Source organism: Pithys albifrons, chromosome 6 (genome assembly GCF_047495875.1).
Source record: "Pithys albifrons albifrons isolate INPA30051 chromosome 6, PitAlb_v1, whole genome shotgun sequence".
Taxonomy (NCBI): domain Eukaryota; kingdom Metazoa; phylum Chordata; class Aves; order Passeriformes; family Thamnophilidae; genus Pithys; species Pithys albifrons.
Genome location: NC_092463.1, coordinates 30,421,264 through 30,445,851, shown reverse-complemented (window position 1 = coordinate 30,445,851; position 24,588 = coordinate 30,421,264). Strand labels below are relative to the sequence as shown.

The following is a 24,588-nucleotide window of genomic DNA, read 5'->3' as shown; positions in this document are numbered from 1 at the left end:
ATATATAAATTTAGGCCAAAAGTGAATTGGCAAGAACATACTGCTTCTCCCCATTCTCGACATATTCTTTAAAACCTTTAATCACATTCAGATTATTAACTTTTAGTAGTACAGAAAGTTTTGTCCAAGTCCCTTCAATCTATTTAAATGGGGAATAAAAGAAACTGCTCCCCTGGAAGAGAGTTCCTAGCATTGTAAAGTCTCAAAAGTAGGTTGCCATGTGGAAGTGTGTAGAAAGAAGGTAAGTTCTACTGGTGTTTATCAATCCCACAACAGTTTTTTGGTTTTGTTTTTTTTTTTTTTTGGAAAGCACAGTGAAGAACCTTAAGACTTCTAGTGATCTCATTGTGCTGAGACAAGCACAGTTCCCAAACCCATGACTCATTCCAATTCCACCAAAAAAACTGCTGGGGAGATAGAGGTTTTGTTTATGAATTAATTCCTTCAGTTCATCTCACTCATTAAAAAAACCCCAACAAACAAAACAAAAACAAACAAACAAAAAACCACCAGGCTTTACTTTGTATGCAAAAGATAAAGCATAGCAATCACGCTCCTGCATTACTCTTTCTTAAGTACAGTTTTGTTAAAACTGTACTGGCTGTGGATATTGGTGATGCTTGAATAACTTACTTAGGAAAAAGAACTCTGTCTTGCCAATAAAGATTTCATTTCCCAGTTATGAACTATAAAAATGTGTATCTTCTAAATATTCAAGTTTCTGGCTTCAAAGTTTACTTCTGTAGTTCTCATACTACAAAAATTATTATTTGTTTCTTGTAACATAAAATTAAACTAAGGCCCAGGTACTGTTTATTAATAGATGATGAAAGAAATAAGTTTAAGCTTTGTTCAGTTTGACATCAATCCTTTAAACAGTAGATTGTTTTAATTCAGACAACTTTGTTAGTCAACTCATTTTAAAAAAAAACTCACTACATACTAATAACTTCAGTGGCATTACGCTAACTTAAGAGAAGTAACCATTACATAATGTTTGCCTCTTCCCTCTGTAAATAAAATATTTATTTTTGTTTACCCTGAAAGTGCACAGAACCCCAGTATCAACCAGTTCAAAAGAGATAAATTTATTTACAATGTGCACTTATGTTCTCCTTCCCCACCCTCTGTAATCATGGTATCCTCCTTTGCACTTAGCTCATTGTTTTCTAACATAATACTTCCTTCTTTCCATTCAGTTGCTTCTGTAACACTACTCTAAGGTGTAACTAATTTGTATTTGAGTGAAAAAAACCTGGCACTTCAAACCATTAATGGAAGCTAAGTATCCCTACCTTAGTAAAATCCATGGAACTGGAAACCAGTTCCAAATTCACTTTCAGAAACTCCTCACTTCACATTATTTTATTTATGCTCAAATATATCACATTTCACTTCCATTTAAGGGGATCTCTGGTCTTTATTCAATGACCTAGTTACTGTTCAGTGCTGCAGAAGAAAGACCTTTCTCACAGCTTTCATACCAAATGCAAGAAGACACACACATCCATGCAGCTGAAACATTAATAATATGGAAGAATCCTATAGCAACTGACCAACAGTTAACTCATCTGATCTACAGATGTAGCCCAAACTAAGGCAAGTAACTCTGAGAAACAGATGTAACTTGAGGTGGTGATACAAGACTACAGTACCACTCTATGATGTATGTTATTTACTGGGCAGTTAAATGCCTCCCTGACATCCGATCCCGTCAGATCTCGGAAGCTAAGCCCCGGATTAGTACTTGAATGGGAGACCTCCTGGGAAATGCCGGGTGCTGTAGGTTCTAGTCCTGAGGACTTCACTGGCACTGTCCAAACTCGCTCGGCCGTGGCAGATGAACCTCAGGACTTAAACGGTGGGGCCAGTTCTGCGCATGCTGAGCCTCACCTAAAATCCACTGCGCAGGCTGGAAGGGCACAGCCACATGGGGACAGCCCTTCCCAAATCTTTGTTCGCAAAGTTTGGCCATACATACATACATACCACTCTATTAGCCATGTAATTAATTCCTTAGTAAACTGTATGCTTATTTTGATATGAAAAATAATTAAAAAGCTGTAATGACCACCTCCCTGCCATTCCTGATCTTCTACTTCTGCATCAAAGTGATCAACACACTACTGTTACATTCAGGCCTATTAAGGGCATTGTCAGCTGACAAAAATACAAAAGTACAGAATGTAACAGCTAGAGGCCACTTATATCAAAGCAAGTTCAATACACCAATGCACACATCAGCTGGTAACTGCTGGGTTCAGAAGAGCGATTTTTTCACATTCCCACTGCATTCTTCCAGTATGTTTGAGATCAAGCTAGTTTCAGAGCTATGAAAAACAACATTAGAATTACCTCACTTTCTGTCTACCTTAAATAACATAAATCAGCAAGCAAATTTCTCCCAAATGAAGTGAGTAGTTTTGGACTATCCAAGAAAATATTTTCACCAAACCCTTTGTTTTACATAGTGCTCATAATAAGATTAATATATAGCATTACTAACTTCCTTCCTTTATGTACAGCCAGTAGCAAAAACCAGGTTTTATTATGCCACAAACTAAAATCAATGTGCAAAAACTCGCAGACTTTTTGGTGTTGCTGTAAGCTGTATGATCTTTGGCACATGAATTGAATAAACAAAGTCCTTCATATACTAATTTGTATTTAGCATAAAGGAGAAAGAAAAGACATAAATGGAGAAGGGACTGGTGGAAGTAATTTGCTTTTCTCAGCCAAGTTTTAGATGTAGGCTACAATTCAGCAAGAAGACATCTGCAAACAAGCAATGACAAGCTGTTATTTCCATAACACTCAATCTGACCAAAAAAGAAAATTTCATGTTGAAATTACCAGCACGGGTACACGAGTAGAAATATTAAAATGGTACAGCATCTCATTGTTATAAAAAAGAAGTTTACAATAAGCATGTCAAAGAAATAGCAAATCAAATTTTTTGAAATCTACATTTTATGGCATCAAAAAAGATTGCCAGTATGTTCATGATCTTTCTGTGCTAGAAAATATCCTCAGTCCAGTTTTCTGCACTCCTGACAATCACCTAGCATAGGTGTTTTAAAGTGCTCTATTAGGCATTTTAATTTTACAGCTAAAATTTTGTATAGGTTTTGCCAGGACCCTGACAGGTCTTATTGGCCCTGCATAGTTCCCCTGAGGTTCCCCACCCTGCCCAAGACCCCATGTCAGCCTCTGGGATCATCAGCCCACGATGCCGTAGAAGAGCCTATCTCCAGTAGTTCCCTGCAGCCCTACCTGGTCATGGGCCTCACCAAGCCGGGCCTGCCTGTGGCCCTACACCCCAACCTGACCCCAGTCCACCCCTACAGTGCTATCTGATCACAGTTCCCCTCAGCAGGCCTGATTCAGCCCCCACCTGCTGGTGGTCTGATGTCCTGGCCTGGGCTTGACCTCATCCCCAGGGAGGTGTCCAGTGCCCCAGGCTGGGGCAACCCAACAGTCCAGACCCCAGGGAGTCCCCACCACTCCTGGTGCCCCAACCACGGAATGCCACAAGCTCACAGAGCACCTGGGCAGGTGAAACAAAAGATTGACTCAAAACCACCAGCAGCTGTTTGGGCAAGGAACACCAGTAAATGCACTAAGCAGCAAGCAGGATCCAAAGCCCATGCTTACTCAAGCCTTTTGCCATCACAGTTATTCCAAGTGTCATTAGGACAGGGAAAGGCAAAGACAAAAGGAAACAAGCAAATAAAACTGATTTTCCCTTGCTTTCAGAAGAAGGAATGGACTGTAGCTCATGAGAGAGACTACTGCAGAAGTGACTAGCAAAGTGGTAAGAGCAGAGAAGCACAAGGAAGGAAACAGTCAGGAACACCTAATCATTGCTGGCACACAGTAATATCTCCCATTCAGCAGCAGTAGTCAGCTGGAGCTACTTTTCTTCTTCAAATAAAAGGTAATTATGCAAGAGACTGCCCAGCTCAGCAGTGGGAAAGAAGACAGCATGCATCTGAAAAGCTATAACACTGAATCAAAAAGTTTGTTCTCATTTGTGGTTAGCAAGGGCAGCGAGGACTTCAGAACTGCAGATGGAGATCTTCAGAGGAAGGACAGCAAAACTTCTGCAGAATGACAACAGCAGCCTGATTGGATTTTGACCTAGAAAGGCTATACCATCTCCCTTAGTCACCACACCTCCTGTAGAAGGCAAGCCTCAATGAACAGAGCTGAAGTGACTCATGATATTATTCGAAACACTCACCAGCATCGCAAGAACACACTAAGTCCTGCTGACAAGCTCTGAGCTGAGATTTAGTGGGAAAGAAAAATGATACAAGCAATTCTAGTCTAATAAAAGCACATTAAAGAATTGTTTCAGTAACACTGGCAAGAAATCCAGATTCAACAGAAGGCAAGGACCTGCCAAGCCTTGCCAGTTCTTCCACTCTAAGTCAAGATAACAAGATAACCACTCCAACAACAGTATAATTAGAAAGTCCAACACATCATACCTGTGTCAATAAAAAATGCTGATTATTGAAATACAATAGTTCAAAGTAACTGCTTAGACACTGCCAAGGTGTATAAATGCATTAGAAAGTAGTAATGAAATTAATAATCTGATATTCTAACACTAGGAACTGTTGTCCATCTGTTGATGTATTAGTTTGAACAGCATTAGAAGAAATATAGACCTAAATCTTCTAAACTGAAATTTAAAATTTAAAAATGTAAGAGCTTTCTATTTAGCACTTGATAAACCTGTCATCTAGCATTTGACAGATTAAAGCACTAGATATCTGTCCTTCCAAAAGATGACTATTTATTTGAACTAGTTTCAGAATATACAGATCACAATTGACAGATGGATGTGTCCTGTTTGCACCATGCTTAATTATGTCACTCCACCAAGCATTCCTCTCTTACTTGAGCATTCCATATTACACACCAGGTTCATGTTCATGCTTGTGACACATAAGCATGAGGCAACCGCAGGGCTTATGCGGAGAATAAAGGTATGCAACAGACTCATAAGTCACATGCATCCATGCTTGGATAGCTCAGCACTCTAGCAACAAACCATAGGTAGTATGATGGACAAATGATAAATGGTGATGCTGACAAGTGTTTTAAGACAGACCCCTTTCCAGTTGCTGAAGGGATCCCAGAGACACATTAAAAGCAGTGCAAGAGCATTAATGCAATTTACAAGGTACTGGTCAAAATTCATGTCTGTTAATTTAAAAGTGGACTTGAAAACTGTCACTTACATTTAAGTTGTGATTTTCACTCAACTAAAAATTCACAATGACAGCCATCAAGTATTCCCAAAGGAGAAGAAAACCAGAGACATGGTTTTATATTCGTATAAAATAAGAGCATATTCATAAAGAGAGGTTAGGTGAAGCAATATATGAAACCAGTCAGTCTCCAGTGACAGTTGAAATCAAACAAAAAACCTAAGATTCCAACTCACATTAAATTTCTCCTTATGGTTATTAACTTTTTCAAACACCAATTACATGCCTTTAGGTATAAAGTCAGATTGCTTGCCCTGTGTTGAGTTTCAGACAGAAGCAGCCAGTTTTCCTTCTTTTCCAAAATTAGGCTTAGACTGAAGAGAATTTCCGGAATGATGAAACATGCTTACTAAGCATTGCCAAGAGAGAAACAGCTATGTAATATTCCATGTAACTTGCTTTAGTTTCTTGTGAACTACCAAATGTGTGAATTAGTTACCTTGAAAAACAGCAAAAGAAATTCATTAAAAGGCATCCTTAAATTGTACAAAAAAGCAAGGCACCAGTTACCACCTTCTAGCACAATCACACAAAACAAAGACGCCATCCAGGAGCAGGGAGCACACCTCTTCCTTAACTGAAAGAAGCAATATAAAATACTCTCAAATACAATTCAAAAAAAAAAATTGAATGGTCAATCTTAAAGTAATGAGTGGTAATTCTGTTCCATCCATAAACAGATGTAAACTGAAAGCATACTGAAATAAAACACCATATTTGGAAGATCACATTCATAAATAGCATCTTTCCACTGTTTCACATAAATTTCCCTATTTTCATTTTTTTTCTGAGACAGCATATTCAACATATGATGACACAGGGGTTAACATGGTTAGTCTCCATTATACCCATGCTAGCAAACCAACAAGAAAAAAAAGGGGGGAAAAGGAAAAAAGAAAACTCACATCTAAAGGTCAGATTTCCAAGCTGTTTGCACTTGAGTATAGTGACAGTATCCATAGGAGAAGACTGCCTGTCTCTTCCTGCTCTATTTCAAAACGACCTTTCTTTGATTACCTTCATAACCTTGTTTTGCTAAATTGGAAATATCTAGAAACATTATTGCGGCTGCTGGTGGAAAATGGTAGGCAAACGACCCTTCTTCAGGCACTCAAACTAGGATATGGAAAATAAGAAAGAAAAGAGAATCTATTTCTGTTTCCAGAAAATGATGTTCAGTATCTGCACTAAAAGTGAACTCTAGGATTTAGGGTAGGCCATAGAAATAATGTACATGAGGTAGCCACTGCCAGCATTATGCAAGCTTCAGTGTGACGTCAATGCTCTTCTAAAACTAAAGCCACTAAACAAGACTTATGCCTATTGACTTGGGAGATTGAAAGAAACTGTTTTCAATTAAGCATTTGAGTGCCTTCAAGAGATTGCCTTTTTAGACAATCATTTGCTGGCACTCTCACTGTTGCACACATTAACAGATCTCAGAAATTTTCTATGAGAGGAATCACCACCTCTAAAAGGAAAAAGAAACCTCAACATCCAACTAACTTCATCCATATAGTAATATTCCAGGAACTGTCTCTTACTCAAACGTTTCCTTTCATTATGTAGTTCAAGAAAAAAAGGTTGCCTCCATGCTAAATCAGCACCAACATTCTTTAAAATTATTATGATAATTCAGGCACAAAATTACTTTTTTTCCCCCGCCACAGTACTGCATTCTGCTCAACTCCTCTACCCCAACTCAGTCAAGCTGTAATTCCTGTCCTGTGCTTACTGTTTTGATATACTTTCAAGGAATGTCTGAAGCAATTAAAATCTGCAAATTTCAATCCACAACTTGCATACACAGAAGTAATATTGATCTTAGCTGATTATAGGAGATGAAATCATTTATCAAATTCCCAATTTACGGATCTTCAGTGTGTAATTTTTTTTTTTTGGGGGGGGGGCAGCACTATGCAGGTGATATAGAAGAAAAGGATTTAGGAGCAAAGTGTTGGATCTGAATGCCAAAACCTTGGACTATTTACCCGCTCTGATCCACACAAGTCTGCATTTATTGGCTTTTAGGGTGTGTTCCCTGAAGGAGTAACAAAGAAATAACCAACCGGCTTTTCTTACATAAACTTAGTATCAAATACTGCTTACACTAACTAGATGTCTGGGTTTGTGTCTTCTAGTTCAAATACATTGGTAGCTGCAGTTTTTAGTATTTCAGCTTTGTTTGAAGAACAATGTTTTGATGACAGAAAGATCTAGGACAACTTTACAGCTTCAGTAAAATGCTCTCACTGTTATTACTTAACACACTTTCAATGAGAATAGTAATTACCTCATTTTCTTTACCTTTATTTAAGGAGAGGTAGAAGCAGGGAAACCTACAACATTGCGATCACATGACTGAAGTTGGTGGTACAACCCCAGTGTATTTTCAAAATATGAATGGAGAGGGTGTAGGTAAAAGGAAGAACCCTCATGACAACCTCCAAGTTACCCAAGCTTCATGAACAAACATGTGTGGTTCTATGTATTTCAGGGCTTTTAAAGCAACACTGAACAGTTTACTTGAAATTAACATGCTATTCTGGCTATTTCTGCTAAAATTGATGATAAAAGAAGAATTTCATCTTCCCATCAAGCTCACGTAATTTCTTATTAATTCTCATATTTTCCAACACCCTGAATAGATTAAGAGTAAACTTCAGCCCTACTCCCTGGCTATACTATTAATCCAAAGGATTAAAAGGTTTTTTCATACAATGCTTTCAAACCTAGTCAGCATGGCCTCTGAAGTTCTCTCAAGGTTGCCTGTCTCCTCCTTTGTGCTGCAAAGATGATGCTAATTAAGTTTCACATACAGAGAGAAAGAACTAGGTCCTTCAAACATCATCAAGTTTTCTCTGTCTTCTGTTAGGAGAACTCACCGTTCTCAGGATCTTATTTCGCAGCCAGCTCGTACAGCTGTGTTCACAATGAGGAGATGTGTTTTCAGGGTACCAGCACATTTGGTACCTAGTAAGTTTACTCTGAAATCTGTGAGCTTTCCTAAAATAATGTACAAATGTTAGCTGAGCATTCAAATGCATGCAGTATTTCTTCCAGCTTTCCAAATATGTAATTGCTTCAAGGTACACGACATCCAGTAAGCCTGAGGTACAAACACCTGAGGAAGACATAAATAGAAACTCTAATTGTTACTCACCTTGTCACCAGAAGTTCCTGCTCTTCTACAAGAAAAGCAGGTAGCCTTGTTAAATAAACTATGTAAATTAGATTCAAACTCAAATGCAAATGTTTACTGTCCTTTATTTGTGTTTCTTGCTATACAATAGAACTATTTACTGCTCTGATCCCTTTTCACAACTGTAATAAGAACAAATCAGATCTGATATTTCCTTGTACACAGCTCTAGAGCTATTTTCACCGGGAACACAATTACCTCTTCTATTCATTTCTGAAAGGAAAGACAAATGGCTTAACTCAGGGGTTGTAAACCCTGCTACAATACAGTGGGAAGGCTACAGAGATGTGAGAATGTTTACTGAAGTCAAAAGGAAAGTATTTTAAAACAAATTTGCATCAACTAGAATCTTGTTCTAGCACTGTTAAAATCTTATTCAGATCACTGAATATTAATACTCTTCTGAGATCAATACTCTTCACTGCAATGTGCATGGAATTCTACAGCTTGTTAAACATCAAGGTTTTGTACATTTTTGCTGGTAGCTTAATACTTTTCTTTCTCTGAAATCTTCTCCTTTAATATTAAACTTTCACAGTAATCATGTTGTAACCTGAATAAGCAACCTGCTTCAACTAGTCTTTTTAACCACTCATATTCATGTAAAATTTGGTGAAGGGAGGGAACAAGAGATAAAAGAAAGTAAATTCAAGTACATTACACCAAGGCAAGGAGTAGGAAAACTGAGAAAGAGGAAAGATGAAAAGAAAAGGGAGGGAAGGCCTATTTATTTTGGTATGAAGACAAGTGTGCAACAGTGACAGGACAGACTTCCAAGAAAGGAGAAATGCCTTCCTCCAATAGAAAGAAAACCTAAGCGTCACACATTCAACAGACACTTGGAACCTCGTGATGTACACAAGTATCTTTAAAGTTAATGATGTTCTGTGCTCATTATGTTCAACAACTGGAGAAATCCCTGGAGTGCAAGCTTCAGGACAGGTAGTTAAAGCCTCACAGGTAATTACTTAACAGCTCTTCCCACAGCTCTTCCATTATGCAAAGAGGATTCAGCCACGCATTTTGTCACAGGTGTTATCACAAATAAAATACATTAACCACAATATAAATAAAAGACAAAAGCAAAGAAATTCAAACACAAAATTTCCCATATCCCACAGAGAAAATAAGGCAGACACATTCAATTTTGCACACATTCACATTGCAAATAACATTTTCATCCTTACTCTGGTAAGTATCAGCTATTATGTTACCATTATCACACTAACTTTATATTTGAATATAGCAAGCCTTAGCTTTTAAACAGACTGCCTGGCTTACAGAATTCTTCCATCTTCCTCAATACCTCAGGTCATAAGCAGGATCTGCAGTTTCACTACTGATTCCCAACCCAAAAAAACCATAACAAACACCTCACAGAAACTCAAAGGTCTGAATTCAAGTGTTGGCAGATATGAGAAATATTAGAATGTTGTTTGGTCTTTTACTTAATAGCAAATTTAGAGGGCAATGCAGATAAACACTATGTATTTGAGGAGTGACACTGAGCCAAAATATAAACTAAAAGACTATATTCAGCATGACAGGTACAGTGAGACCACTGATGAAACACAATACAGAGAGATAGGCAGGAAAGTTTCAAAAAAAGAGAACCACTAAACAACACCCTTAACAGAGTCTTAGTGTGCACTATATGGGTATCTACATATGCTTTCTTCTGGCCATTAACTGTTAAAGTAGCTGAACCTTGTCTTCCGCAAGTTCAGATGCTTTCACCAAGATTCCAATCGCACTTAATGTTTTTTTAAAAAGTGGGATACTATCAGAGTCGCAGTACTTAAAAACCTTTATTATTCTTGTCTACATGTGATGAAGTTTTCAAAAAACACAAAAAGGAGTCAACTACACTTTTAAAGTTAATATCCCAAAATACTCAGCAGGGAGTGGGGTGGGCAGGGAGAGGGGAGGGAAGCCTAGGGTTTGGGGGTTTTCCTTCAAAAAAGCAGAATTCACATGACTCCACTTGCCTGAAGAAAGAAATTTGCAAAATATACATGTGTGTTATAGACTACAGGACCTATTAGTATTTGAGAACCTTCTGTCTCTCCAAGCAAATTTCATACAGGAAGGATTGCAAGGACAGGCAACTCTGGAATAATCAGCATCTATAATAAAGGAGCCAAGAGTGTAGGCTCACAGCATGTGATAAAAATATTGTTCTCACAACTCCTTAAAAGGTTTTCACCTAGTTTTTACAAGGATATTAATTTGTCAAAATCTACATCACTGTAAGTGTGGCTTCTAAATCCTCATGATTGAGGAGGATTGAGAAGGAGCTTTTAGCTACTATGCCTAGTGATGTTTCATTCTTTATTCAAAGAGGAATCTTTTGTATGGCCATCTGCACAGTAAGTAAAAGAAAGCAAGAGATGTTTTCCAAATAAGGATATGAGAAAACTGTGGGTATAGCCCTAGTAACCAGATGCATACTTTGAAATCCTTGCAACTCATAATTTTTATTTGCTCATGCAGCTTGACAATTCCAGCACCATTTATATACTTAAGACAGACTATTTTATTACTGTAGAAAAGAACAATTTCATTGGAATCCCAAACATAATTGAAAGATTTGCATCTGGAATTAAACAAGGATTGTTATACAGATAATCCTACACTAAAATCAATTGCTCCTTCCAAAGACAGCTCAAAAGGTAACTAACAAAGGTATTTCTCTTGCCTTTGAATGTACATTGCTCAAATTTTAATACTGTATTTAATAAAGCTTAAAGTATATATATTAGACTTGCCAGTACCATACAGCAAACCACCAGCCACCACCTCAAATTTGTCTTTTTCTTATTTTGCTTCTTTTGCTCCACTACAGCATAACAAGCAATCATTTAATTATCTGTCTAGTTCCAGTATCCTTCCTTATTCTATCCACACTTCTTCTAGCTTTTCATTGTAAGATTTTCTGAAACAAGTTATCCAGCTCTGCTAACTTAAACACATTTATTCATAACAGCTATTATTTATTCAACGTGCATGGAATATTTCACATCCTCCTCTCACACAGTGTAATAACATACCTGGAAAGATCCAGAACATACCAGTAGCATTTACAGAACAATTACCTTTATCCCACTTCATTGTTTCATATAAAGCATTTGACTCTCAAAAGAAAAATAGAGAAACATTGTGCCAGTGCCTTACCATTTTAAAAGTAAAGAGTTTCTTCCTAATATCTAATCTAAATCTACTCTTTCAGTTTAAAGTCATTCCTCCTTGATCTGTTGCTATGTGCCCTTGTAAAAAGTCTCTCTCCATCTTTCCTGTAGGCTTCCTTCAGGTACTGGAAGGTCTCAATCAGTTGTCACCTCGAAACCTTCTCTTTTCCAAGATGAACACTCTCAATTCTCTCAGCCTTTCCTTATAGGAGAAGTGATCCATCCCTCCAATAATCTTGGTGACCCTCCCGTGGATTCATTCCAATAGGTTGATGTCTTTCCTATGTTGGGGACTCCAGAGCTGGATGCCGTACTCCGGGTGAGGTCTCACCAGAGGGGAGTGGAGGAACAGAATCACTGCTCTCGACCTGCTGCCCACACTGCTTTGAATACAGCCCAGGATACAATTGGCTTTCTGGGCTGTTGTTCACCCTTGATAACAAGACATTTGCACCACCAAGTCCTTTACAGTGGGGCTGCCCTCAATGTGTTCATCCTCAGCCTGTATAGATACAGGGGGATGTCCTGATCCAGGTGAAGCACATGTCACTTGATTTATTGAACTTCCTGAGATTCCCATGCACCCACTTCTCAAGCTTGTCCAAGTTCCTTTAGATGGCATCCCATCCTTCAGGTGTAGCAACTGCACCACTCATCTTGGTGTCATCTGCAAATTTGCTGAAGGTGTACTCAATCCTTCTGCCTTTAAATAACTCTGGTCCAAATACAGACCCCTGAGGGACACCACTTGTCACTGATGTCCATTGGGACTGAGCTGTTGGCCACTGCCCTCTGAATGAGACTGTCCAATCATTTTCTTATCAACAGTCTGCTCACAAATGCATCTCTTTATAGTTTAGTGAAAAGGATGTTGTGGGCAAGCGTGTCATCTGTAACCCTTGTCTACTGATGTAGTCACCCCATCATGGTTGGTCAGGTAGGATTTGCCCTTGATGAAGCCATGCTGGCTGTCTCAAATCACCTCCCTGTCCTCTATGTGCCTTAGCAGAGCTACTAGGAGGATCTGTTCAATGACATTCCCAGGCATAGAGGCGAGACTGACAGGTAAGTAGTTCCCACAGTCCTCCTTTCTACCTTTTTGAAGGTGGGTGCAATATTTCCCCTCTTTCAGTCATCTGTGTCACAACTTACTCACCCCAAAAGTTACCTTGGAAAAGTATGATTATTAGATAAGAAAATAATAACATGAGGAAAGGTGAGAACTCACTATCAAGAGAGGAAGTCAATCTCTAGTCAAAATTTTTTGTCTAAAGATGAAGAAGTTCATGTTTAAGGTGAGGCATGTCACAGAAATATAACACCTACTAAGCACCTTAAGAAGTCCCAGGGCACTACTAAAAGAGGTTTGAAAGAGAACAGCTTCGTGATCAAGGACACATACAAGAGTTAGTAAGATGAGAAATAATGAGAAATTATGAAAAAACAGACAAAAATATAAAGGTAGAAAACATAGAGTGACATTAGACAGAGATTAGTCACAGCTGAGACCATGTCAGGAGAAGAATCCTTGTTTGAGGAGGACAGCTGAACCAGTGTTACTGGTTCATTTATCAGACGAACACCTCAGAAGGCCACTCATTGCACTCCTCCATGTTTCAGTGGTACTTAACTCGCACTTCCTCTCTTCTCAGACATGTTTCCAGGGTGACTGCTGCACTTTCTGGGAGTCATATAATATCTCTTTTCCATTTTCAGAAAAGTTTATTCAGAATAGCTTACTAAACACACTATATCATAATTTGGGTTCCACTTTTACTGATCCCTACTACCCCCTCCTCAGGGTAGCTCACTGAATGAAATAAAAAGTATTTTCCTCTTATTGCAAGCAAAATTATGTATTTACCCCTCTATCAGAAGAAAAAGGTTCCCTTTAAAGGTTGTAATGGACATCAATTGTCAATCCTACCTTACACAAACCTTTTGGAAAGGGAGGAAGGGAGAATGTTTAAATGAAAATGCAAAAATAAGCATGAGCACTCATGTCAAACTGGGCACATCTTGAAATTCAGACAAGCCTATGTTGTAAGAACATGAAAGAAATCCATATAGTGGGGCTTACATACCAAAAAAATAACCCCGGATTTAGTGCTTTGTCACCACCAGGAAGTGAGCAAACGTACTCTGTGACTTTGGCTACCAAACCCAGACTGGCTACTGAAACACTCAGACACTACACCTTTACAAGGCTGGCTTTTATTGCTCCACCTGAGAAACACTACGTGCAGAGTCCATGCACAAACTATGTCAGACTCCAGAGGAATACAGGGCAGATGCACAAGGAAAGAGACAGAAAATATCCACGTACATCACTGCCTGTTTTACTTTAGAAACCTTTTGTTATAAACTGGAAAGGGGAAAAGTTTGTGTTAAACACTGGGCAAGATTCTCCATGGCATAAATCCACAAATTATAATACCAAATGCACACTGAGTTGATTACAAATCTTTTACTGAACTGCTTAAAAGATAAAGTCTGATACACTGATAATCTATAAAAATAGAGCTAGAAAGATGTATTATTATCATCATTTTACCTTGGAATATGACCTTGAACAACTCACTTAAGGTCATTTCCTTCAACAGCAAAGGAAGGTTCGCCACACCCAGCTCAAGGATGCATAAGAGTTCAGCATCTGCTAAACCCTTGTGGAACAACTAGGTCGGTGTTACAGGGTTGCACAACTGAATTCCTCATCTTGATCACTGCTCAAACAGGGCTGTAAGGAAGCCTCACTTAGCACTCAAAGTGGTACCTGGGTTACTGACAAAGACAATCCATTTCTGCACTTTTCACTGTAACAAAATGGAATATAATGAACAAAAATCAAACTGCACAGTTAGCTTTTAAATGAGTAACAAGACTACTTTCACACAGAATAAAGAGTATTTTAAAGTTACAGTTTGAAGGTATTAGCCATTACTGTTTGAAACAAGCAACTAATCACAAGCTATTTCAGCGTCTTGACTATACTCTGCCTCAGAAGCTTCCATAGGGCATATATTTGAAATAAACAAATGTCTGATACTACTGAAGAATTCCCAGTTTTATTTGCGCAAACATCCAGAAAACCAAGTCAGCTCCCTAATAAAGTAGTGGCAAGGAACAGAAAGCAGAGTTGCAAACATGTTCTTATGATCCCCCTAAAAGGAGTGCAGAAGTTGCTGCACTCTAAGGACAATAGGATCGCGCCTTGTCTCAGCTCAGACCTGCCTATTTTTACAAGTAAGAAGTCATTTCTGTAAGAGCAAATGACAAGATTTATACAGAAGTAACTAGAAGTAGGGTCACACTCACAGATATCTGGAACAACCATAAGCACTTCTACTCTCATTCCAAAACATTTCACAAGAATAACCACCCCAAAAAAACCCACCACAATCAAAACTAGTTTAAGGCAGTATTGTTTTGCATGACACAACTAAATCCAGTGTATACATATATATACATATATATGTGTATACAAATAAGTTAATTATATATGCATATGTTTTCCTTTTATGGAAAAGTAAATACAAAGACATTTCATAACTGGCAGAAGTTATCTTTGAAGTTTTCTTTTTAGTAGGTTAAGATGCACAACTTTTAGGAAAAAAAATACCAAATTCAAAATATTTTAATTGCATACTTCTTGCACCCAGAAAGAAAAACTGTCTAGCAACTGAACAGAACTTTAAACTAGCCCTTTATGTAATTCTTCTGAGGATCTGAAAGTGCCCTACACATAGCTCACATCTATCAGATTCCTTAATCAAGGTATAGGCATATTGGTTTCTTAATCCTTTAGGGGCTGGCATATAAACCTTTAGTCAGATAAGGGCTCGGAGTTAAAATATCATTGCACACATAGGATTTGCTTTCATTTTAAGGTGTTAAATGTCATATTTGAGATTTCATCACATCACTAAATTAAGTTACAAGTCCTAACTTCATTCTGAGAAACTTCGCAGATAATCAATAATCTTACCTTCACAAGGCTTTCTCAAGAGACACCCCCATGCAACTGATCTCCTGGGCTGAGGGAAAGAACCACCCACAACTCATTATTCCCTTGGTAAACTGGTGCATGTGGGGACAGTTGTGTGCCAAGATGGGCTGTAACCCAACAGACAGCAGGCTTCAGCTAACATGGTACAGTCAACAAAACTGTACTGCCTTACTCCCAACTCACATAAAAACTATTTCTGTTCATGCTTTTTAATATTGCTTACTGAAGTAATGCCATTACTATTTTGTGAATTGCTACAATGCTGTGATTCATGCCTTCAGGGCTTCAAACTCCTTCCACTGACTAGACAGGAAACAAAGACACCTCAAGTCAGGGAATAATCAGATACCTAAAGTAGACAGCATCAACTCACAAGAGTCAGTGCGAGGACTGGCATAAAAGACTCTAGTTTTAAACCCAGATTGAATCACAAATGCAACCTTTGTCTAACTGCAGGTTAATTAACAATTTAGCAAGATACAACTGATCACCTAAGAAAAATCCTTAATCTTAGTCTTTGGTATTTCAAGAGTAAATTACATTCTCTAACAGTGATCTTAGCATCTAAGAAACATGTCACCTAGTCCCACATAGGTATTAGAAGAATGCCTGAAACCTAACTAAATGCATAAGAAATGAAAAAAGAAAGCAGCTCCATGGGACAAAGCACGCCTAGTTGCTCTGTCCAAGTCCCAGTGAAGTCAACTAGAGCCTTTACTTTCCACAGGAGTCAAATTAAGTAGGAATCTTTAAAACCCACACTTCAATCATTAATTTCTGTATGTATATTTCAGGGCCTGGTAAACTGAGTGTGATCCAAATATCGTAACTTAGAGCAACCTCTGTTTGATATCACAGCCAAACTAGTTCGTCCTCCAAAAAAAATTATTTAAAACATGTTAATATTCATTTTTCAAATACAGATCATACAATATTACCAGTGAGGTGAGAAGCATCCAGCACTTCATATGCTGTTGAATCATTCTTCGGTCCTCTGACAGTCTCTTCTGAACAGCTGCAAATGCACAAAGGCTACAGTAAAATCGATGTTTTCAAAATGTAAGTGAACAATTGATGTATTATTTCAATTCTCTAAAGTTGGGAATTTTACTACAATTAATCAAGAATAATCACTGGCCAAAGAACATGTTGTTTATACAAAAACTGAACTTCTGTACTGATCAAGACAAAAATAAATAGCTTGGGCACAACATAAGATGGGTCTGAAAAGGTCCCCATTTAGGAAGGCCCAAAAAACCATAAGTTCGGGAAATTCCAGTTCTAGTACCAAGAACTCCATTCCATCTGTGAATGCCTCTCTGACATCACTCAGTCATTTGCTTATAAAACAAAGTCTCCTTTCTTTGATATTCCCTCATAACTAGTAAGCCTCTATATTTACAAGCAGCAATTTCCTTTCTACATCTCCCAAAACAAATCATGGGAATATCCGGTGTTGGAATGGACCCTTAAGGATTGTCAAGTCAACCTTGCCCTGCACAGACGCCCTCAAGAATCACACAATATGGCCAAAAGCACTGTCCAAAAAAAGATAATCTCAACACAGCTTTTCTTCTAAAGAAAATGGTGTAATAAAACTGCAAAAAGGAACTTCCAGAGATCACGTTCAAACTCAAAAGTTCTACGATTCTGTGATGTTCTGAGTTTCTTGTATTTTCAAGTCAGACTGCTTTGTCCAGTCAAACACTTCAGCATTGATAATAGATTTTAAAATTACAAAACTAAGTTGTGAATTCTGCGTTTTACCACCTACCTTTAAATCTGTCCTTAAGGGACCTAACAGCAGAATACAAGTTCTTTTGTTGGTCCTTCCCTATGGGAAGACACCAGACACGTTTTTGTCTCTCTGTCTTGTAATTTTCATTCAATGAAAAAAAATGTCAAAGGCCACAGGTACAGAGCCCATCTGCAGCAGATGCCGATCAGGAAGGACCTCATGGCCACCACGAAGCCAGAAAGAAGCCTCTTAGCCTTGCCAGGCATGAGCACAGCACAACTCCTCTGACCATCCATCCTTTCTTCACTGCATGATGCCTGAAAGACTAAGGCTCCAACATGGAATCCTACAGAATAGCAAGTGTACGTTGTTAGAGGGTAGAGCCATTAACCCACATTAAACAAATTGCCACTCCACAAAACTATTTGCCACGTTTACATTAAAGACAGAAAGCAGCTAGCAGACTAGTCACTAACCTCTGGGCATATCAGAGCATTTGGACGCTTTATTACACTGTAAGAAGCCTGCCAAAAAAGCTCAAGAAAATAAATAAACTAACAGGAACTCATTATAAGAGTGTAATTCTAATCTGATCATATTCTTTCTATATATGATTAACAACATTGAAGTGAGCATTGTGTCCCTTTAAGTGAACACAAAAAGCTGATACGCTAAGATAATGGCACACAAAGGCAAACAATTCAAGAGGAAGCTTATGAACATCCCAGAACTTCTATTAATTTCCAAGAGGGAGTTTCCAACTGTGGCTTGCATATGGTTAATTGTTTGTTCTTACCCTCCTCTTAAATACACTAGCAAGTGGAAAGGTAGAAACAGAATTGAATTGCTTTTCAATTTTGCACCTCAATACTACTGAAAAAAATGTATGTAAACTGTTTGGTTCTGTAAGCAAGCAATTGCAAGATACAGAAGAGAGTCTTCTAAAATAGTCTGCATGCATCGTACAGAACTGCTTGTGAAAGGAAGACCCAAAACCAAAATGTATCAATAACAAACTTGTTGGCCAGCCCAATTACCAAGAAGAAACTTAAGTATCTATTTTTTGCAGATGAATTGCAGGCAAGCACCAAATTTTATCAGTGACATTTCCAGTTTTATCCTATGGTGATGCTTCAAGCAAAGGGAATTGTTTCTGCAGCAGCAGAACTTTATTAATAATTTAATCATGTTTATTTTGGTTCAGCTTAACTGAAGCTGGAGTAGGTTAACTTTTTATACTGAAATCTAATCCAAAACAAGTTTATTATTTATTAGTGATAGAGGTTTATTTGAACTGGTTTGTGCACAGACAAGAAAGATTTGACCTATCCACAAACCTGTTTTGCAAAGTCTCTCCTTCCCAAGTGTTTCATACAGATATATGGAATTTTGGGGTTTCCCGTAGTATTAGCAAAAGATCTGGCTGTAACTACACCATGTGTTTTACGCTACTTGGAAACTTCACATACATTAAAAAACCCCATCCAATCTCTAAGAAGAGATAACCAAGTGAAAGCACCCAAATTTTATTTAAAGGGCAAAAAAAGACCCAGTTCAGCTTTCAGTACTGGACTTTAGTATCAGCTCATTACAATAAAACTTTTCATAGGTCACCTTCACAGCCACTGTTGAGAATTCTGCATCACTGAGCAATCTTAAACACTCACAATGCTCCTGTTTTATTAAGGAAATCAAAATGTTACAGAACAGAAATGTCTGGATTTTTTTCTCCTCAGGGCTACTGACATTGCATTACCATTAACTGTTACCTACACATAAAAGTCTGAGGCTGACAACATGAAACGTGCATATATAAAGCAACAGAAACCTAATACAAGTGCTATATTGTAAAGAACACAGTCCACCCTACTAGGAACATTACGGTCCAAACTGCTCCTAGGCCTGCAGCACTTCAGCATAGCATGAATCCTTTCCTAACACTATGTGCCAAGAAAAATTAGGAAAAGCGTGCTCTCCGATTTGCAAAGGAATTGCTATCTTTTATGCTTATGACAAAGAAACCCCACAGCACTGTCGGTATCAAAGACCTCAGGCGCAGAGGACGCCTGCCTAAGCTTAAGATGGAAAAAAAGGCAGCTTAACATTCAACTATGAGCTTTAAAGCATCACAAAGAACAACATGTCAAAAGTCACATGGGCCTCCAACAAACGTATACTGGAAAAAGATTTTTTTGGGATGGAGAGAGAATAATGGCAGCTTTGAAAGAGTTTGAATACAATTATTTTGTTAAATGGTCTGGTCTCTTTTTGGCCCTCAGTTACCCACTGAATAGATTTCATGAGGTTATTTCTGCTACATATAGCCTCAAAATCTGTTTTCTTCATGAGAAACCATCATTCATTTCTGTGACAGCAGATTACGCAGATGAGTTAAAAAAAGGTAATAAGAGGCAATGTCCATTCTCCCACTCCCCTAAAACCAGAGTTCCCTCTTTACATCATAGTCTAAATGTTCCATGACATCATTTGGGCAGGAAAACCAGTAGTCTCTCCTCTTGTTAACATATTTCTTGTTTTGAATTATTGTTGTTACTGTTTCCCTCTCCTTTTCTCCAAATATAAGAAATTTGTTGTGGATGAAAAAAAAAAGGTTTAGGTGTTCTGTATTAAAGATGTGTATAACCAAGGAATGCTACACAAGAAGTAACCAGAAACAATCAGGCACTGTTAGCACTGATAAGACACTAGATTTATGCTAGTTTGTGTGTCCTGACTCACAACAACAAGAAACAGACAACTCAAAAGCTCACATTTAAACATGCTTCTATACAGCTAACACAGCACTGTCTGCTCAAGTCATGTGCAAAAGTGTATTAATGAATACACTGGCATATTTGGCTACAATGCAAGTTAATGCCAAGGCTTTTTACTTCATCCATTTTTCAAATCCCCAACATCACTGGAGACTGCAGATCTAGAACTAGGCAAATTAAATGTTCTCTTGAAGGACTTGATTTGTCTCTGTACACGTTAGCTACAGCATTCCTGTCTAGTTAGAAACAGAAAACATAAATTTGTCTTACTGTCACGTTATCCAAATACAGGCTTCCAAAACTGTGATTAAGAGACATTTTTACAACCTTGGCAATGTTACCGCACCAATTATACACTGGAAATTGACATTAAGTTACAAAGGAAGGAAAAAGAAAGAAGGAAGAAATGTACTATTATTTATAGACAGCATGCCTCCCCCCAAAACAGATTAACTACTACTGGTTTCCAGTTTGCACTTTACAGAATTTTACTCATAATGAAACAGAAAACATCCCATGTAGTTTTCTAAACTACATTTTTTTAAAAGCTACTTTAAAGTTCTCTAAAATATATGCTGTAATTTAGTTACAACAATACAGACACAAGAAGTATCTATTGATGAATTCATGTTATTTAAGAAGTGAACTTCTAGTATGAGTAGCCTGAAGTACTTTAAAGGAAAAAGATACAACTTGAAGTGAATTAAAAAACAAAACAAACCTTCATACTGAAGATTTTATAAACGGCATATGCCCCACATGCACACAAGAGTGAGGTGATCTGAACATCAATATATCTGAAAGAAAAATCAAAATACTTCTCTTTGGGTCTTCTATAGCACATATTACTATGTTATCATCTCACTTCCCTGACTCTAGATGTTTATACACAGATCATGTCTAGAGATACAGTCAGACACTTGAAGATAAACAGAGATGAGAAATCAACACGTGAAAGTTAACAGCAACCTTAGTCTCCACAGTAAACACTCTTTCTTAGGGCTAAAACACCCCTTACTTTCCATAGCACAGTTGTTCATAGGCCTTTTTCCCACCTGGAAATTCCTTCACCTGGGGAAGCTATCACAAAATGGTGATCGGGCTAACTTCCAAAATGGTGCTTTCACTTTACTCTCAAAATGTCACAGTATTTTTAATTTCGTTATTCTACCTGAGTGCATCTTTGAAGATGCCATTCAACTTTCAGGGCATATTCTTACAGAAAATCAAGAGTGTAGAGAGGGGAAATTAGTGTGGCATGACTACACCGTACCTGCATTCCCCCAAGCAGAAAGGTGCTAAAACATTTCACTGAAAGCAACTTTTTCAAGTAATGTGTCGAACAAACTAACATCAACCCCACATGGGATCATTCTTCCTAGGAGTAAAAAGCTGTAAATTTATATTCACACAGGTTGACAGAAAAAAAAAGAATGCCATCTCGTCATCATGATTATTTGCTAAAACTACCAAAGTACTTCTGCGTTCATTACTTTAAAAAAACCTACCACGTTTGGTGTTCTCAGGGCCTCGTTAAAATAAGGTACTACCATTGTAGAAAAAAAAAAAGAAAAAAACGAGTTAAAGGGTGCTTGGAAACGAAGCACGTGAACAACTTACCAGTTGCTAACTCAATGCATCACCAGAAAAATACAACTTCCCTGTCCTCAGCTTAACTCCTCTCTTTCATAAGAGACCTCCTCTACAATTAGTTGCTGCAGCATTGATTATATGTCACAATCAAAAGAGAATAAAGATACTTTATTGCCACCTTACAGTATTTCAAGATGAAAAAAGATAAAGTCCTGTCTGCCTTATCAACGTTAAACAGAGTTCCCAGATGATCCCCACCACATGAGCAACAATTCTTAAAACTCCTAAGAGAGGTGTCATGGTCCGAGGAGACTGTTCAAGCCATGAAAAGCAGTAACACTAGCTCTGACTCACTAAAGGAAACAGCCAAGTTGAAGACATCCTAAAACACAGACTTCATCTAGAAAAAAATAGTGGGACTTCCAAACTGATGCAACTTCTAAAACATAAGCTCCCCTGTTTGAGAAAAGGCAAAATACCATGAAAAAAAAAATATTTCTCTAAATAATAGTAAGTATTTCCTTGAACATCAGACTTCATCAGCATCACCACAACACAAGCAGATACAGACGACAGCTATTGTAGGTTTTACTTTTCCATTAGCAAAGCTGGCTCAAACAGAAGGCGGAGAAGGTGGTGGTGGTTGTTCCACCAGACTGTCAAGGTTACTCCCGAAACATCGTGCTGGAAGGGACCGGCGGACCTGTTCAAGGTTTGCTGGCTGGGTCTGTGCGGCTCTTCACCACGCGGAGAATCGCGCCAGAAGGATAGACAGGGACCGACCACCGCCGGGCTGCGCCAGCGGCTGTCGGTAGCGCGGACCCTGGGGCGAATCAGCGCAAAGCCGGCTGCCGGGGTGGCTGCAGGGCCGGGAGCCCCCCGCCCCGCTCCCGCAGCTCCGACGGCGAGGGCCGGGGCTGCGCTGCCGAGCGCACCGCCCGCCCCCGCTGAGCTCCGCGGCAACCCCGGCTCGGAAACAGCGCCTGCCCCCGGCTGCCTCGGCGCGGCACTCCCAGGGAGCTCTGGCGCTCCCGGCTCCGGGCCGGGGTGGAGGACTCAGCCGCGGTGTTAATCGTTAACTCGCCAGCCCGCTCCATGGCACAGCTCCGCCCGCGGGCGGCGTGGCACCGGCAGCCCCAACGGGGCGGGCGCGGCGCAACCCCGAGGGAGCCGGTGGGCGCACCGCCCACGCCGACCGCGACCCGCAGCACGGCACTGCCGCCCCCCAACCCACCTCTCTGCAGGCTCTGCTTGGCTCCTCTCCCTGTTCTCGTCGCAGCGCCGCGGGAGGTGCGCGGCACCCGCGCGGAGCGGAGCGCAGCACTGCGCGCTCCTCCACTCTGCTCTGCCCTGCCCGGCCGTGTCCCGCGGCCGCGGCCGCCGCGCTGCCAGCGCCGAGGCGGGAGGGGCGGGCCCAGCTGCGCTTCCTGCGCCAATCGCGGCCGCCCGCGGGCCGCTCCCCGCCCCCGTCCCCGCCCCGCCGCCACGGTCCCGGGCCGAGCGGCGCGGCGGGCGGTGCGGAGCAGAAGCGGCGGCAGCGCGGGCGGGAAGCTGGGTTGGGAGGCGGGATAGCAATAAGGGCGTTGAGACGGAGTTTGGGATCGTTGGCGGGAGGGAACAAGGAAATTCCAAACGCTGCTGGTCGTGGGCTGCGCGCCCCTTCCGCACCCGCGAGTCCGGGCTGGCGGCGACAGCGCCACGGGAGCGCACCACTGAAGCGGGCGGAGGCGCCCGGCGCCTGGATTGAGAGTTTAGACGGGCAGAGCTCCAAAATTAATGTATAAAGCGTCCTTTTAGCTCTCTCAAGAGTTGCCGCGCCGAACATGCTGAGAACAGAAACACGTTCACATCTTGTCACAGAAAGCCCGCGAGGCAGGAGTCGGGTCTGGCTCTTCCGAACGGCCCGCGGGAAAAACAGTGCCAAAGCACGGAAAGCCTGGAATTGGTCAGGTGTAGCACGGCTGCTCAGCCCCCAGTGAGCTTCCAGTATCACCCTCTGTTCAAAGCTTCAGGCTTCAAATAAATAGCAGAGGGCTGTTACTCACACTCGGAGGGTAAGGCTGGAACAAATGCTGCTACTGTACGTTCTACATCGGGCGTCAGTGAGGTGTCCAGATGCTGGGCTACATTGCTGGAATTGCTTTGTGTTCTCAGTGGCAATGCTGGGAATGTAATGCTTGGAAACAATAAGCTGGTTGGTAAGAAAATAAACATTCCTAACATAGCAAAATGTTTATACTTTATTTTACAATGTTTAATTTATAACACCGTGTTTTTGTGTGATTGTCAACATGAATTGTAGTTGGTACAGTTTCCGTTAGTTAATGAAAATGTAAGTTGATTGTTTGCTTGCGGTGTGTGTATTTTTGATTGTCATTTAATATTACAGCTGTTGATTTACAGTTTTTTACTACATCCTCAGTTTTTGAAAACATTACCATCAATTGTGTTGCTGTGCCTTTAGATCTGTCTTAGAAATGCTCTGAAATCCATTCAATGACTCATTAATTTAAATAAATTTTGCATGCATATCATGGAAACAGGCCAATCTAGTTTTCTTGTAGGCCACAGCCCCACAAATGCCTTCCTATCTTATATATGAAGTTCAACCTCCAGTGGCCTTCAATTGCCCCTGTATGTTAGAAAACAATTTTTAAAAATATAGATCCCTTTTTTGTGTAAGTCTAGTTGCCAGTAGAGTTTGGTGTCTCCAGCATCCATAGACTTGAGGCCAGATGTACAGCCTTGAACATAAAACAGGGAGAACAGGCCACAATTACAAAAGGCAAAGTTGAAAAGAAGGTT

General features: G+C 39.8%; 1 protein-coding gene across 3 annotated transcripts in view; it reads right to left on the bottom strand.

The window, feature by feature from the left end:
• Nucleotides 1–23,172, bottom strand: part of STXBP6 (syntaxin binding protein 6) — a 103,846-nt gene extending 80,674 nt beyond the window's left edge. Inside the window, exons 1-2 of one of the 3 annotated variants that reach the window (XM_071559437.1) lie at nucleotides 23,018–23,172; nucleotides 16,617–16,693 (exon numbers count right to left, since the gene is read on the bottom strand). The gene's annotated coding sequence lies outside the window, so the exon portion shown is untranslated. Of the gene's footprint in view, nucleotides 1–16,616; nucleotides 16,694–22,486; nucleotides 22,505–23,017 lie in introns of those variants that run through there. The other 2 variants (XM_071559438.1, XM_071559439.1) reach the window with 2 other exon arrangements.
• Nucleotides 23,173–24,588: the final 1,416 nt, after the last annotated feature.